At 42.2% G+C, this 14,645-nt stretch overlaps 1 long non-coding RNA gene across 1 annotated transcript; it reads right to left on the bottom strand.

The window, feature by feature from the left end:
* Positions 1 to 569: 569 nt before the first annotated feature.
* LOC117501923 lies at positions 570 to 12,305 on the bottom strand. Its single transcript, XR_004558129.1, has 3 exons — positions 12,295 to 12,305; positions 12,180 to 12,185; positions 570 to 845 (listed from the first exon to the last, which is right to left on the bottom strand). It is a non-coding gene; the product is annotated as an uncharacterized LOC117501923 (long non-coding RNA).
* Between the last annotated feature and the right edge of the window lie 2,340 nt (positions 12,306 to 14,645).

Below are 14,645 nucleotides of genomic sequence, written 5' to 3'. Positions count from 1 at the left end.
CACCACAGTCTGCAGGACATCAATGTTCCTGCCCCAGAGGAGGAAGAACAAGGTGCAGGAGGGCAACCTGAACACAACCCATCACGACTAGCAGCAGAGAAGAAGATCCAAGGGCAAAAGCCACTAGTTAAGTGGCCAAAGCATGCGACAAGACACTGTGGAATGAGGTCAGTTCTGATCTCTACAACATCTTGGAAGAGATCAGAGACACCACCATGAAGAAGTTGCAAAGAATGAGTGATGTAATCTATGCCTATGTAGAGGAATGGTTTGAATTGGTCGAAGGCAAACAAGCTACTCGGCTAATTCCCATTAAGTCCAGAAGGCAGACAGATATAGACCACCTAGTTAGTGTCATGATTTGCTCCTGCTCAGTCCTCGACACTTGTTTTTCTGTCAGTCTGTCTTTATTGAGTTCTTCTGTCTGCTTTTTTGATCAACTGTTTATTTTGCTTTTGTCACAGCTGCTTGTTTTCTGTTCATCACTCTTCAGCCACATCTTGAGTTCCATTTTGGTTTAGTTTAGTCTTTGATCCACTGACTTTGATTTTGTTCATCATTGCTTTTGTCACAACTTGTTGTTTTCTGTTCATCACACTTCAGCCACATGTTGAGCTCCATTCTTGTTTAGTTTAGTTTTGATCCACGCTTTTTGATTGTTTCATGATTGCTTATGTCACTAGTTTGATTTGTCAGGTTTACCACATTAGCTTTCAGTTGTATTATTTGTGTCAGTTCTGTTCCAGTTTCAGCCTTTGATTTTCTTGTTGCCTTCTTTTCTATTTATGGTCTAGTATTTATCTTGTTTTGTCAAGATGTCATGCATCCTTTGTTCATTAGTTCTTCTTGTGACCCACAACTTTAACACGATTCCCAGTACCTGCACTGGCCACACAGCCACACAGCATGATGGAACCACCTCCAAATTTTACTGTAAGTAGCAAGTGTTTTTTCTTGGAATGCTGTATTATTTTTCAGCCATGCGTACCATCCCTTGTTATGTCCAAGTAACTCAGTTTAGTTTCATCAGTCCACAGCACCTTATTCCAAAATGAAGCTGGCTTGTTCAAATGTGCTTTAGCATACCTTAAGCGACTCTTTGTGGCGTGTATGCAGAAAAGGCTTCCTCTGCATTACAGCATCATACACCATAGCTGAGATAGCTTTTTGTATCCTTCCCCTAAACCATGATGTTGAACAGTCTTGTTTTCAGGTCATTTGAGAGTTGTTTAGAGGCTCCCATGTTGCCACTCATTAGAATTAAAACATTAAAAAGCATAGTAATACCAGTGTGCTAGCCATATGAATGCGAAAATAAGTGCATCTTAAGTCTGGACTTGAAATTCTCTACAGAATGTGACTGTTTTATTGATGCAGGAAGATCATTCCACAGAACAGGGGCATCATAAGAGAAAGCTCTGTGATCCACAGACTTTTTATTCACCCTACAGACACAAAGTAGTCCTACACCCTGACAACGCAGAGCCTGGGCTGGTACATAGGGTTTAACTAGGTCAGCTAAGTAGAGAGGTGCCAGTCCATGAACAATTTTATAGATTAGTATTTGCGACTGTAATCCAGCATGAATGTATGCAAATCATCAGACGCAACAGGATTATTCCCATTCTAATCCATTTCCATCATTTGCATGGTTTATTTTTCTGTAAGAAATTTGGTCGGTGAATCGTTGTGAAAAGGTGTGGTCGGCTCGTCAAAGCTTACCGTTGCAACAGCGTCTTCATGTCAAACTGGAAATTCTATGAGCAGACCAACAGATTTCTCCATCTTGTCAGCTGCATTGAGTTAAAATCCATCAATCAATCCAGTTAAACCCATTAAATCCATGCATTTCAGCATTGTCATCGCTGCACTAGTTTCTGTCTGTCTCAGGTGACAGCATCATTGTTGACACCTGCGCAGCAATGCGGTCAGGGGCGGAGTAACGAATCAAATGTGAAATGTTTTTAATATTTTGCCACCATCCACGTGATATTTTGTGGTCTGAAATCTTTAAGGTTCTTCCCTAATTCATCAAAATGATCCTCGTCAGCCATCTCAAAATCAAATGTTCATTTTTCATACCAGTGAATCAGAACTGAACTCATCTCTGCTGTCTTTTCCATCAAAGTCATGCTCTTCATCAGTGTCTGATACAATGTCTGGTTTTTCAGAGTTGCTGCAGCCATTTCCATGGCAATGGCCACTTAGAATTGCACAGAACAGACCTGACATATTGCAACCACATGATCGCTCACAGCCACTTTTGCAATTGCAGGCAATCAAATATATCATAAATCAGGGCTGGACTGGGGAAATTTTTCAGGCCGGGCATTTTTAACCAAGACCAGGCCACCACCAGGTATCGAAGGGGAAAAAAAGTAAGCCTGCTGTGACACTGTTGTTTTTTTGTTTTTTTTTGTTCCCTTAACCAATCAATGTGCACCAGGCCAGGAGACACATACATTTTAACACTATAAGAAGCATTATGAAAAGTTCTCCCGAAATACAGTTATCATAGGCTTATCAAAAGTACGATCTATTGACAGTAGGTCACATTACTTTTTAGACATAATAAGCCGTCATTTCATTCAGCCATGTTACTTAAATTTAGAAATAGAAATTATATAAAACATCTGTTATAGAAATACTTTAGGCTATACTATAAATAATATATCATTACTTGTGTGATATAATTCATCATATAAAGCAAGAAATGACTGGATGACTGAACCAATGACTGGATACAAAGGTTGAACTTTTGAAACTGCAATACACAAAAAGGCCACAAGATGGAGACAGTTGTCTATCTCACTACAAGCTACAAGTAACATCAAGGATTTCTTTTATTACCAATTTGTGTTGTTAACCAACTTAGAGAATGACTCTCAATTTAAAGTAAAATGTTAGGTATGTGAAATTATGCCAGGACTTGGGAAAATACATTTTAGACAGGGACGCCGTTATACCACGCCACCGCACCGCAGACTGTGCAAAACAGCATGGTAGCTAGCCATGCACACCATTTGCACAGGTTACATTGCTAGGCTAGGTTACGTGACTGGCAGAGTTAGCACGAACGAAAATAATATCCAACCTTAATTCATATCTGAGTGTTGGGTATTTTCTCCTGCAAACATTTTTAAAACCTTTAACAAGACAAACAGAGTCAAGAAACACCAGTGAGACAGAAAGTCAAATTATGTCGCGCGGAGTGCAGTCAGGCTGTACACCAAGGCTACACTAAAGTCTGGCCTGCTTTTCCGCTCTTTTTATTAGAGACGCCCTCATCACATAAACAAAAACTTGTCCTAAGGGTGGGGGTGATGACGCAAGACAAGTTTTTTCCCGTAACATAAACGCATACGTCAATAAGTGCAGCTGTAAGGAAGAACACTTTCTTTTACTCCTATCGTCGAAGGTCAGCACATCTCGTTCGTCTGTTGCAGTTATCAGCTGTTCTGCATCTGCCTGAAGTGTCCTGTCCTTCACACTCCTTCACACTAAGCACCACATCACAACAGTCAAAACGTTCTCTTACTCCCAGTCGTTAGAGGCTGCGAAAACAAAGTTATATTATAATAATAAGTACATCCAGCCCTTCATTCCCAGCTCAGATTGACCTCAGAGTGCTAAAACAAAATTGAATTCTCAGGATTGCATTAAGACAGGTGCAAAACAGCACAATAACATTCAGAATGATCCCAGCATGCAAGGTTGAATAACATGTTCTCAGGGTTAGGTGCAAAACAGCACAACACCGTTCTCATGAGAAAGAAGACAAGCTAAAACAAGGTTGAATAACACGTACATTCTCAGGGTGAAGTGCAAAACAGCACAACACCGTTCTCATGAGAAAGAAGAGAAATGTACAAATGTTTAATAGTGATAACATATAACATATATACAAAATCTTTAACATTCCCCTCCTGTTTATCGCCTGTTAAACATACAGTAGGCATCACTCAGCTTAGCACTTCTTTTTGAGATTTTCACTAAGAGGTTCATCATGGTATGTTCTCTCTATAGGCTTACACCCCAGAGGTGATGTCATCATTGTCACCATCATCGGTGTCTGGGTCATCATATTTCCATTGGTCTGGGTACAGGTCAGGAGAGCCATCGTCCTCCTCGTCGTCGTCTGTCCCCAGAAGTGGATATGATGCCGGACCCCCTCCTGGTGCTGGACTTATTGCTGTGGTTATCATTCTATTTACAAGGCCTCGGAGACATGGAATACAACAACATCCACACAATGTTAGAATTGCAGCAAATACTGCTATAGACACTAATAGTGAAGAAATCAAAGACCTCCATTTTCCCATCCCTTCCAGCCACCAATCCCAGCCTTCGGTGTTTACTCCACTGTGCTCTTTCATCTTCCTGTTCAACGTCCTCAGCCCGTCAATGGCTTGAGTGAGACTGCCATCTGCAGCTGTGTTGTTGGGAATGAAAGTGCAACATTGTTCTCCGAACATGGCACAAACACCTCCTTTCTCTGCCAACAACATATCCAGAGCAATACGATTCTGGAAGGCCATAAGGGACGTGGCTTCTAACTGTGAATGGACAGCCTTAAATCCTTCCTCAGTCCAATTTCCTAATTTCTGTACATTGTAGTGGATGTAGTTTATTCTGTCCACGTTTTTATTAATTGAACACCACCAACAGATGGAAGATTTGAATCCAGCTGCTATTTGATCAACCAGTTTATACTCGTCAGGCACTCCCCTGGGGACTCCTATTGCGTCAATATATGTTGGATTTCCCACTCCTTTCCAATCTCTTTTTACTCTATGTCTGGCTATGCCTTTCTGCCAATCTTCAGGAATAAGAGAGGCTGCATATGTCGTAACGTCTTCAGGGGTCATGGGTATAGCTTGAATATTGCCTTGTGAGTTGTGTTTTGCACATATCATGCATGCTCTACAATGCTGTTTTGCATATGCATCGAACCCATAAAGACAAAAAATAGATTGTAATTGCGATATCATACCCCCTGATGAGACATGCGTCACGCCATGGCTCATAATAGCTGCCCATTTAAACATATTTTTTGGCAATATGGGTTTCTTACGTGGTCATACGTACAAATCATTTGCATAGGTAGCCCCTTTAGTTAGCCACATCTGTTTTTCTCTCTCAGTTGCCTGCTGTTGCATGTCAGCAAGCAGTGTATGACCTAAATGCAAATCTGGAGTAGTTTCCTGTACAACAAAAATAGAAGAAGCTGCTGCTGCCTCTTTCGCTACTCTGTCAGCAAAATCATTCCCTTTTGAAACACTGTCAGAGCCTTTGGTGTGAGCCGCACATTTGCATATAGCAATTTGTTGAGGCAACTTCACAGCTTGCAGCAGGGCAGTTAGGAGAGTGGCATGAGTCACTGGCTTTCCAGATGATGTCACCATTCCACGCTCCTCCCACAGTTTTGCAAACACATGCACTGTGCTGAAAGCGTACTGGCTGTCTGTATAAATTGATACGGCCGTACCTTTAAACAGATAGCAAGCTGCAGTTAAAGCAACTAATTCAGCTGCTTGCGCTGAAAATGACGATGGCAATGAAGCAGAATCTAATACTTCTGAATTTGTGACGACAGCATATCCAGATTGCGTTTGTCCATAAGCGTTTTTAGTGGAAGAACCATCCACATACACGATTGTACTGTTTGGGATGGGTGTGTCCCGGAGGTCTGGGCGTGCTTTTGTACAGACTGTTGCTACATCAAGACAATTGTGCGGCTCACCATCCTCAGGTAAAGGTATCAACGTGGAGGGATTCAATGTTGTACATCGCTCTACCGTAAGGTGTGGCTGTGATAATAGCAAGGACATGCACGAAAGATGTCTTGCTGGGGACAAAAAGCTCATGTTTGTCTGCAACAGAAGTGCAGAAACTGCATGTGGAACTTTCAATGTCAGCTGATGGAATAGAACAACATTACTGCTACTTTGAACAGCCATAGAGGCTGCAACGACAGCCTGTACGCATGGTGGTAGAGCACTTGCCACTGCATCCAATTTAGATGAGTAGTATGCAACTGGCCTTAATTTAGAGCCATACACTTGAACCAAAACACTAGTCATGAACTTATTCTTACAATCAACTGTTTGAATGAATGGTTTATTATAATCCGGTAGTGCCAAAACTGTGGATGACACTAATGTTTGTTTGACTTTCACAAAAGCTTCCTCAGCTTCTTTGTTCCATTCCAGCACAGTTGACATTGAAATATCATCTTTGTGCATCAAATCAGAAAGTGGACTAGTCAACTCTGCATAGCAAGGAATCCATGCCCTGCAGTAATTTGTCAATCCAAGAAATGACATCATCTGCTTTTTGGTTTGTGGTTTTGGAGCGTGCAAAATTGCTTCCTTCCTGTCAGACAGGATCGTGCGCCCTGTGGCCGATAACTCATGTCCTAAATATTTTACTTTATCCCTACACAACTGAACTTTGTTTCTACTCACTCTGTGGCCCTTATCAAATAAGAAACATAATAATGCTACTGTGTCAGTTATGCAGTTTTCTCGTGTGTCAGAGGCAATCAAAATGTCATCAACATACACTAATAGTTGGCTATCTGCCGGTGGAACGAAATTGGCTAAACATGCTGACATAACTTGAGAATAAATAGTTGGGCTCTCTGCGTAACCCTGTGGTAATCTGGTGAATGTATATCGTTGTCCTTTAAAGGTAAAAGCAAACCAGAATTGACTATCTGGGTGTACTGGCACAGAGAAAAATGCATTACTTATGTCAATTACTGAGAAACTATTAGAAGTTGGTCTCAGCGAATTTAACAGGGTGTGTGGATCTGGAACACATGGTGCTCTTTTAATCACAGCAGCATTTACTGCCTGCAGATCTTGAATCATTCTCCACCCCACTGAGGGCGGAGCTTTTTTCACAGGAAATATGGGTGTGTTACATGGTGAGTCTGGACATGGCACTATTACTCCTGCTGCTAATAAATCCTCTATTACTGGCCTGATTCCGTCAATTGCATCAGGTTTCAATGGATACTGTCTTACACATGGTCTGTATTCTGTTTTTGGCCTTATAACTACAGGTTGTGCATTTTTAATCAGTCCTACGTCTGAAGGACCTGTTGTCCACAATCCTGACGGTACTGAAGAGAGAAGAGCATCTTCTTCAGGACTCAACTGAAACACTCAGGATTGTGAAGTGGACACATCAATGTGTGTTCCAGCTGTCAGCACCAATGAGACATTAACTGGCACTTTATACAACTTGGTTGATGGACTGAACTCCGTTCGTGGTCCAACTCTGCTCCAATCAGAGGCTGACAAAGCTGTTATGACGGTCAGTCCCAATTCTTGCCATTCTGTCAAATATGGCTTACAAAGTGACACATGTAATGGCATACCTGTGAATCTCAATTTTGATACATCTTCAGTGGCGCCTGTTACTGTTATGACAGCCGTTGAGTTGCCATCATGAATCAAATCGGTCATTGTCAGCTTCACAGGTGAAACATTTTTCAATTTGTTTTCATAGTCACCATCCGGACCTGGAGGATCTTTATGCCACATTGTGACATGCAGGTCAGGTGGTGACATCTGTTGTTCAGGATTTTTTAGTAGGGCTGTCGCTTGCAAGACGACATCTTTACCCCATCCTGCAGCATCTTCTTCTGAATGTCAAATGTATAGTAATAGTGGAATGTGGGGTCATCGCTTTCTTCTCTTACCATGTTAACGCCTCCTGTGCGTTCAACAACTAATTTCCCTTGTTCCACAATTATGGACAAGCCTAATGCAGTCAATCCGTCTCGTCCTAGGAGGTTAACTGGACATTGTGGCATGCTCAACACTGACATAGTACACGTCAGGCCAAATGGATCTGTCAACGTTATGGGTTTGGTGATAGGGACGTCTGATGTTGTCCATTTGCAGAGCGAACCCTAAAAATTTCGTTGCTTAATTGATGGACAGGTATGTTGTCATTACATGTGGTTCTACATGCTCCTGTATCACAAAGGAATGTCACTGGTCGTCCATTTACCAACAAAGTCACTTCTGGTTTTGGTACCGGATTTCCCAGCAAGGCACACAGATCCATATCACAATCAGACTGCCTATCTGTTGCAGAATCATGGATTAGGGATTCTAGTCATTGTGGATACTGTGGCTGCGGAGGGTTATTCCGTTGTGGAATTCCTCCTGCTGCACCATCAGTAGGTGGATTCGGACAATTTCTATACATATGCCCCTCTCTTCCACAGTTCCAACAAATCAGGGGACCACGTGGTGGCCCTCCCTGTCTGTGCTGCTGTTGTGGTTGCCAGGGTCCTTGATGTTGTGGCTGTCCACCTTGTCTATTTTGCCATGGCTTTTTGGGGCGTTTGCACTGCTTCTGCTGTCTTACGTTACCCTGTTGGTAATATATTTCATCATCTCCATGTGCTACATACACTCCTTTGTCGCTGTTTCTTGTTTTTTTCTGCTTTAAGACTTCTTCTGCATGACAACAATGGGTGTGTGTTTCTTCCAATGTGCCTGTTGGCAGTCCAATCCAATGTTTCTGTATCCAAGCTTTTATATCCTTGTTGGAATGTTGGATCAGCGCGTTTTTCAACTGTTGTTCATACACAGGTGTTCCTGGCAATATGCCACTATGGACTCTAAATACACTCTCAAATCTGTATCTAAACTCTGTCCATGGCTCTCCTTCTTTCTGAGTTGTCCTGGTAATTTCAGTATAATTTATCTTTGGTCCTAACACTCCTTTTGCACGCGTAATCATAGCTTCCACTCTTGTTTTCAAGACCAGATCATCATGTGTCAGTGGTACGCCTTGTTGGTCTGCAGGATTCCAGTCTCCGCGTACCTGACTCCATTTAGGGCCACATGCTTTCATCCACACCTGTTGGACTTCAGGTCCATTAAGGTGGTAAGATGTTCTAATGTTTTCTATATCCTGCATAAAGCCCTCGATATCGACATGTGGCGATGGTATCATGTCGACTGCTGCTTTGATATCATCAGCATTCCATGTCCGATAAACGAGCATGGTTGATAGCTGTCCTGCTGTTCCTGCACGAGGATTTGGTACTTCTATCATAGGATAGGCACCTCCCTGATCACTATGTTCCACCATGGGAGGGGCTGTAGGCACTTTCGCTTGACTGCGTGTTTGTGGTTTTTCTGGTTTTTCTCTTTTTACCTTAGGTTTTACTGCCAAATCATACTGTGGTGGCGGTACATCGTCATCCTCTGGTAGAGGAGATAAAGGTCTCTTTGTCACCGACGATCCAGCCGGCGGTGGTTGTTGAGCGGTTCTGGCTCTCTGTGCTGAATTATCACATCTCTTCTGCCTACCTACAGCTTTCTTTTCCTCGCTTTTCTCTCAATCGTCGCTTCTCTGCTCCTTTCTGTCTGTTCTCTGCTTCCTCCTCCCAAAATGCCACTAAATCTGCCCCCCTACTTTCTGCATCTTTCTCTCATCACCGTTATTTTCCCGTCTCTAACTCCTTCTTCAGCTTTTGTATGCTGACCATGTTCAGTCGTTCCGTCAAGACATGTTTATTTATCCAAGTCTCAATTTCTTTGTTGCTTTTGGATTTTTTGCTTCCATAAATTTCCAGTCGTCAGTTGATAAATTTTCCTTATTTTTAGACGTCTTACCCCCCATTTTTATTCTATTTTTATCCCTTGTTATAATTGGACTTCAGACAGGGGGCACACCATAGGGTGTTCTAAATCTGAAGTTTTCACACTTCTTTGGACGTGAAATTAATTTGCCGTCGTGTGGTGATTTCCTTTCACCTCCCCGTAGGAAGCGGAATCACTTGACTCTGCCTCCACACGCACGGTTGTCACTACGTTGTCCAAAGTATTACACTTTCACACAGTTATTTACACTTACACAAAACACTATTTACACATAGAAACACTGCTAATAATTGTATGCGTATTCTTATGCCAGGGGAGCTCGCCCTCCCGTGAATTTAACTAATGTCCTGCATTAGGGGACTCCGCCGTCCCTGCCAGATTTAACTGCTTTTTTACAGTGCACGTATTTTCTACCCGGGATTTCCTTTACGTATTAAAACGAGGAGTCCGTATCCTCCTTACGCGAATTTAACTACGTGCGTCCCTCGCAAACCGTAGAGGAGTCCGCCCTCCTTACAGAGTTTAACTGTGTTTCATAACAGACGATTCTGTAATCATCGCTACGGAGTTTAACTGTTTATGTGATCACTTTTATCCCCTACCGGTACGCGTATATAAACAGAGGAGTCCGCACCCTCCTTACAGAGTTTAACTGCTTTGCATTAACAGACGATTCTGTATCATCGCTTGCGGAATTTAACTGTTTATGTGATCTGATCACCACTCACTCAGTACTGCTTACAAAGAAATTTTACTCACTGACTCGACCTCCTGTCTGTCTTCTTCGGGAAAATCTCGTCAACCAGACGATGCCAACGGTGGTCGACAATTGCAGACGCGATCAATCGATCGATCGGACCTTGGCCAAGGATTTACGTCTGGACTTGACGACCTCCGCCGGACACCTCCGGTGTTGTTGAGATCCCGGACGAGCCCCCAGTCAATGTTGGGTATTTTCTCCTGCAAACATTTTTAAAACCTTTAACAAGACAAACAGAGTCAAGAAACACCAGTGAGACAGAAAGTCAAATTATGTCGCGCGGAGTGCAGTCAGGCTGTACACCAAGGCTACACTAAAGTCTGGCCTGCTTTTCCGCTCTTTTTATTAGAGACGCCCTCATCACATAAACAAAACTTGTCCTAAGGGTGGGGGTGATGACGCAAGACAAGTTTCTTCCCGTAACATAAACGCATACGTCAATAAGTGCAGCTGTAAGGAAGAACACTTTCTTTTACTCCTATCGTCGAAGGTCAGCACATCTCGTTCGTCTGTTGCAGTTATCAGCTGTTCTGCATCTGCCTGAAGTGTCCTGTCCTTCACACTCCTTCACACTAAGCACCACATCACAACAGTCAAAACGTTCTCTTACTCCCAGTCGTTAGAGGCTGCGAAAACAAAGTTATATTATAATAATAAGTACATCCAGCCCTTCATTCCCAGCTCAGATTGACCTCAGAGTGCTAAAACAAAATTGAATTCTCAGGATTGCATTAAGACAGGTGCAAAACAGCACAATAACATTCAGAATGATCCCAGCATGCAAGGTTGAATAACACGTTCTCAGGGTTAGGTGCAAAACAGCACAACACCGTTCTCATGAGAAAGAAGACAAGCTAAAACAAGGTTGAATAACACGTACATTCTCAGGGTGAAGTGCAAATCAGCACAACACCGTTCTCATGAGAAAGAAGAGAAATGTACAAATGTTTAATAGTGATAACATATAACATATATACAAAATCTTTAACACTGAGTGACCCAGTTAGACAGCACTTTACTTCGGACCAGAAGATCAGAATGTCTCTCTCACACACAAATGTCTGATTTACGAACAAGTTAGGTTGCTGTTCATCAATTAATAGTTGAAGTTAACCTTCACTTACCGTCATGGCCGTAGTGGTCCCCGCCTCATCCACCTGTTGAACTTCTTCTCCACCACTTGCTAAGGCTGCCGCAGATGTGGATGCTCCGCGTCCATGCGAAGCAAACATGTCTGTTATTTTAATACATTTTGCAGCATCTGCCTGAAGGGCTACTCTCTTCTGATCCCTGGCTCTTTCAGCGCCACCTTTCCTCTTCTTGCCACCATCCATATTGCTCGTTATCGCTCTGTCCGGCACTGGCGCACTGTGTAGCCCAACCGAGGCCTGAGATGGAGGGGTAATTGGCCTGCCCCTCACCTCATCGGTCCAGGCCACAATCAATCATGACTAAAGGGCCGATCTACCAGTTTATGCACCAATAGGAGGGTTTATATACCGGTATCCAGTGTTGCCACAGTTACTCTGAAAAAGTAATCCAATTACTGATTACTGATTACTCCTTAAAAAAGTAACTTAGTTACTTTACTGATTACTCAATTGTGAAAGTAACTTTGTTAGATTACTAGTTACTTTTTAGGTACTTTCCCCAGCTGCCCACAACAACCCTCTGCCACCTCAACATGACAATGATACTTGTTTTGCCAAAACTCACTTTATAGTCACCCTTTCTTGACTTCAATGAAAATATATACTTGTTTTATAAAAAAGTAAAATAAAGACCTCTTTCTTGACCTCATATTTAACTGTTGACAGCACTGTAACAGTAAAACTTGTAATTTCTAACCTACATTGTTAATAAATGTAACTATTAAATTCTTTCTAACATTTTTCTAACATTTAAATTTTCTCTAAACATTTTACTTGTCGAAATTATTATTATTTTAAGTAGTATTAGTAGTTGTAGTAAAAAAAAAGGCTTCAAAACTGGACCTTTAATCTAGGGGTGTTGTGAGGGGGCACATCTTTGCCCCACGCCCCCATTCCATCTGGATTCGCCCCTGCTTTGGCGTTTGAGCACAAAGAATGGATAACATTTATTTATGCAGAAAACATGACCAGATTTACAGGTAAGAAAGTTTTATTGCGTTTTCACATCATGCGCTCCTCAGGAAGAGAGTTTAGGTGCATTTGAGTGGAAAATAGTGTTAGTTGTTGACGCGTCATGGAGGATCAGCTGTTTTTAACGACCAGATACGGAGCGGCTCAGCTCAGAATTCTAAATAAAGGAGGAAAAATGCATAAAAATGTCTTTGTAAAGCTCAGTGCAGGTGTGCTGTTGTCACCGCGCTTTAAGAGGTGAGGACGAGTTGTAGCTGCTACAAAAAAAAAAAAAAAACGAGGATGAAAAGCTCACAGCTCGCTTTACTTTGTAAAAATAAAATAAAATAAAATAAAAAAATCTGCAGGCCAGTAGGCCATCAGGCCAGTGGGCAAATGCCCGGTGTGCAATACTATCAGTCCAGTGGTGTCATAAATCATAATACAATATCTGTTTCATTTTGAAGCAATCTTGTCTACTAAACAATGAAGATACATAAATAATTAAATGAGGAACATGTGTGAAACACTGTTTTCAACATCTATGACACTCATGGAATCATGACGTCATACCAGAAGAAGCTCAAGGAGGACACATGGGGACTTTTAGTATGTTGTTTAGGATGGTTAATTGATTACATCCAGCAAATTTCAGCTTTCTACTCATTTAATATTTATTTCTGACCTTGGCCAAAAAATGACCTAATATTTTTCCAGTACTTTTCCAGCCTTTGCTCCATATGCTTCCAGTGACCCGGAGGTGTGGCAGCACAATGATCCAGCTGGTGGCTGTGGTGAACCACTAACCCCAGCAGCCAAGCAGAGAGCCTGCAGGGCAGGAGAAGAGGAGACGTGCAGTGAGAGGATGACAGTGATCGGGGTCATTTGTCCTGGTGAGATGCCATCTTCTTACACAGTAGGAGACGACCTGAACCCTCCTTCCCTCCGAATGCCCTCCCCTTTGCTCAACACTTCTCCAAGCCTAACAGCCCTTTTGTCATCCCCCACCCGGCCGTCTGCTTTGAACTGACAGCTCCCAGGGAGTGGCAGGAGGATCAGGAGGTAGCAGATCCAGACAGAGGAAGGGAGGAGGACCTGGCCTGCAGTCCGGAGGTCTGTCTGCCAGACACAGTGTGAGCGCACTTGCGTTTGGTTTCACAGAGAGAAAAACAGGAAGAAAGGAATGAAAATAAGTGAAAAACACGAAAATTCAGCAAAAATATATATGAATGACATTATAGAAAATGTGAAAAATGTAAAAACCACAGCAAAAAAGCTGAATTAAAACCAGCATATTCATAATGAAAAAGGAGGACCAGCTGGAGAAAACAAGGAGGAGGAGGGTGAGAAGGAAGGAGAGATAGAGGTGTAGAGGATTGTGCAGACAGGGACAGGAGGACACAGGACGAGTGTCTGCAGTCTCCAACTGTTCCATGCCAACAGTCTCACTGTGTCCTCGAAGTCCACTGTGTGAAAAAACTCACTGCAACAAATGTGACAGCATATACAGAAATCCTGCACCATGTCAACAGTTTCTTCATCATTCTAAGAAAAAATAATAATTTGAAATGAATGAAATAGACTTCAATTTAATCTATATAATATTAGCCAAGTGCCCTCTGTGTGCATGCATGCAGGTGCGCATGTGTATGGCTTCAATCAGGGAGAAACTGGGAAGAGCTGACATTTGCCATTTGATATGTTTATGTATTTTGGGTCAAGGATGAATACTGCAAAAGTAGAAAGTTGATAGGACTAATATTTTTGGAGAAATTAGTAATATTAGCTAACAACAGCAAACAATGGATGTTATGCTGCAATGCACCATGGGAGTTTGGGGTTTTATGCTGTATGTTGTTATTGTGCTTCATGTTAGTTTAACAGTGTTGTTAGTATCATTGATTCATTGCCTTTTGTAGTTCAGTTGGTATAGTCAGAGTAGTTTTCATGTTGCCGTTACCATGAGTTAGAAGTGTAGTGCGTTTGATGTCTTTTGCCACTGTCTCTGTTTATTGGTGTGTAAAAATAAAAGAATCTGCTTGAGGCAGAATGCAGAAAAGGCAAAAAGCTCTGGCTCCATTTTCATTCTTCCACACAGCTCACCACAATGTAGTAAAAGCAAAATGGCATCTGTGTACATGTACTGTA

The sequence above is a fragment of the Thalassophryne amazonica genome, chromosome 2, assembly GCF_902500255.1.
Source record: "Thalassophryne amazonica chromosome 2, fThaAma1.1, whole genome shotgun sequence".
Taxonomy (NCBI): domain Eukaryota; kingdom Metazoa; phylum Chordata; class Actinopteri; order Batrachoidiformes; family Batrachoididae; genus Thalassophryne; species Thalassophryne amazonica.
This window is presented reverse-complemented; position numbering and strand designations above follow the sequence as displayed.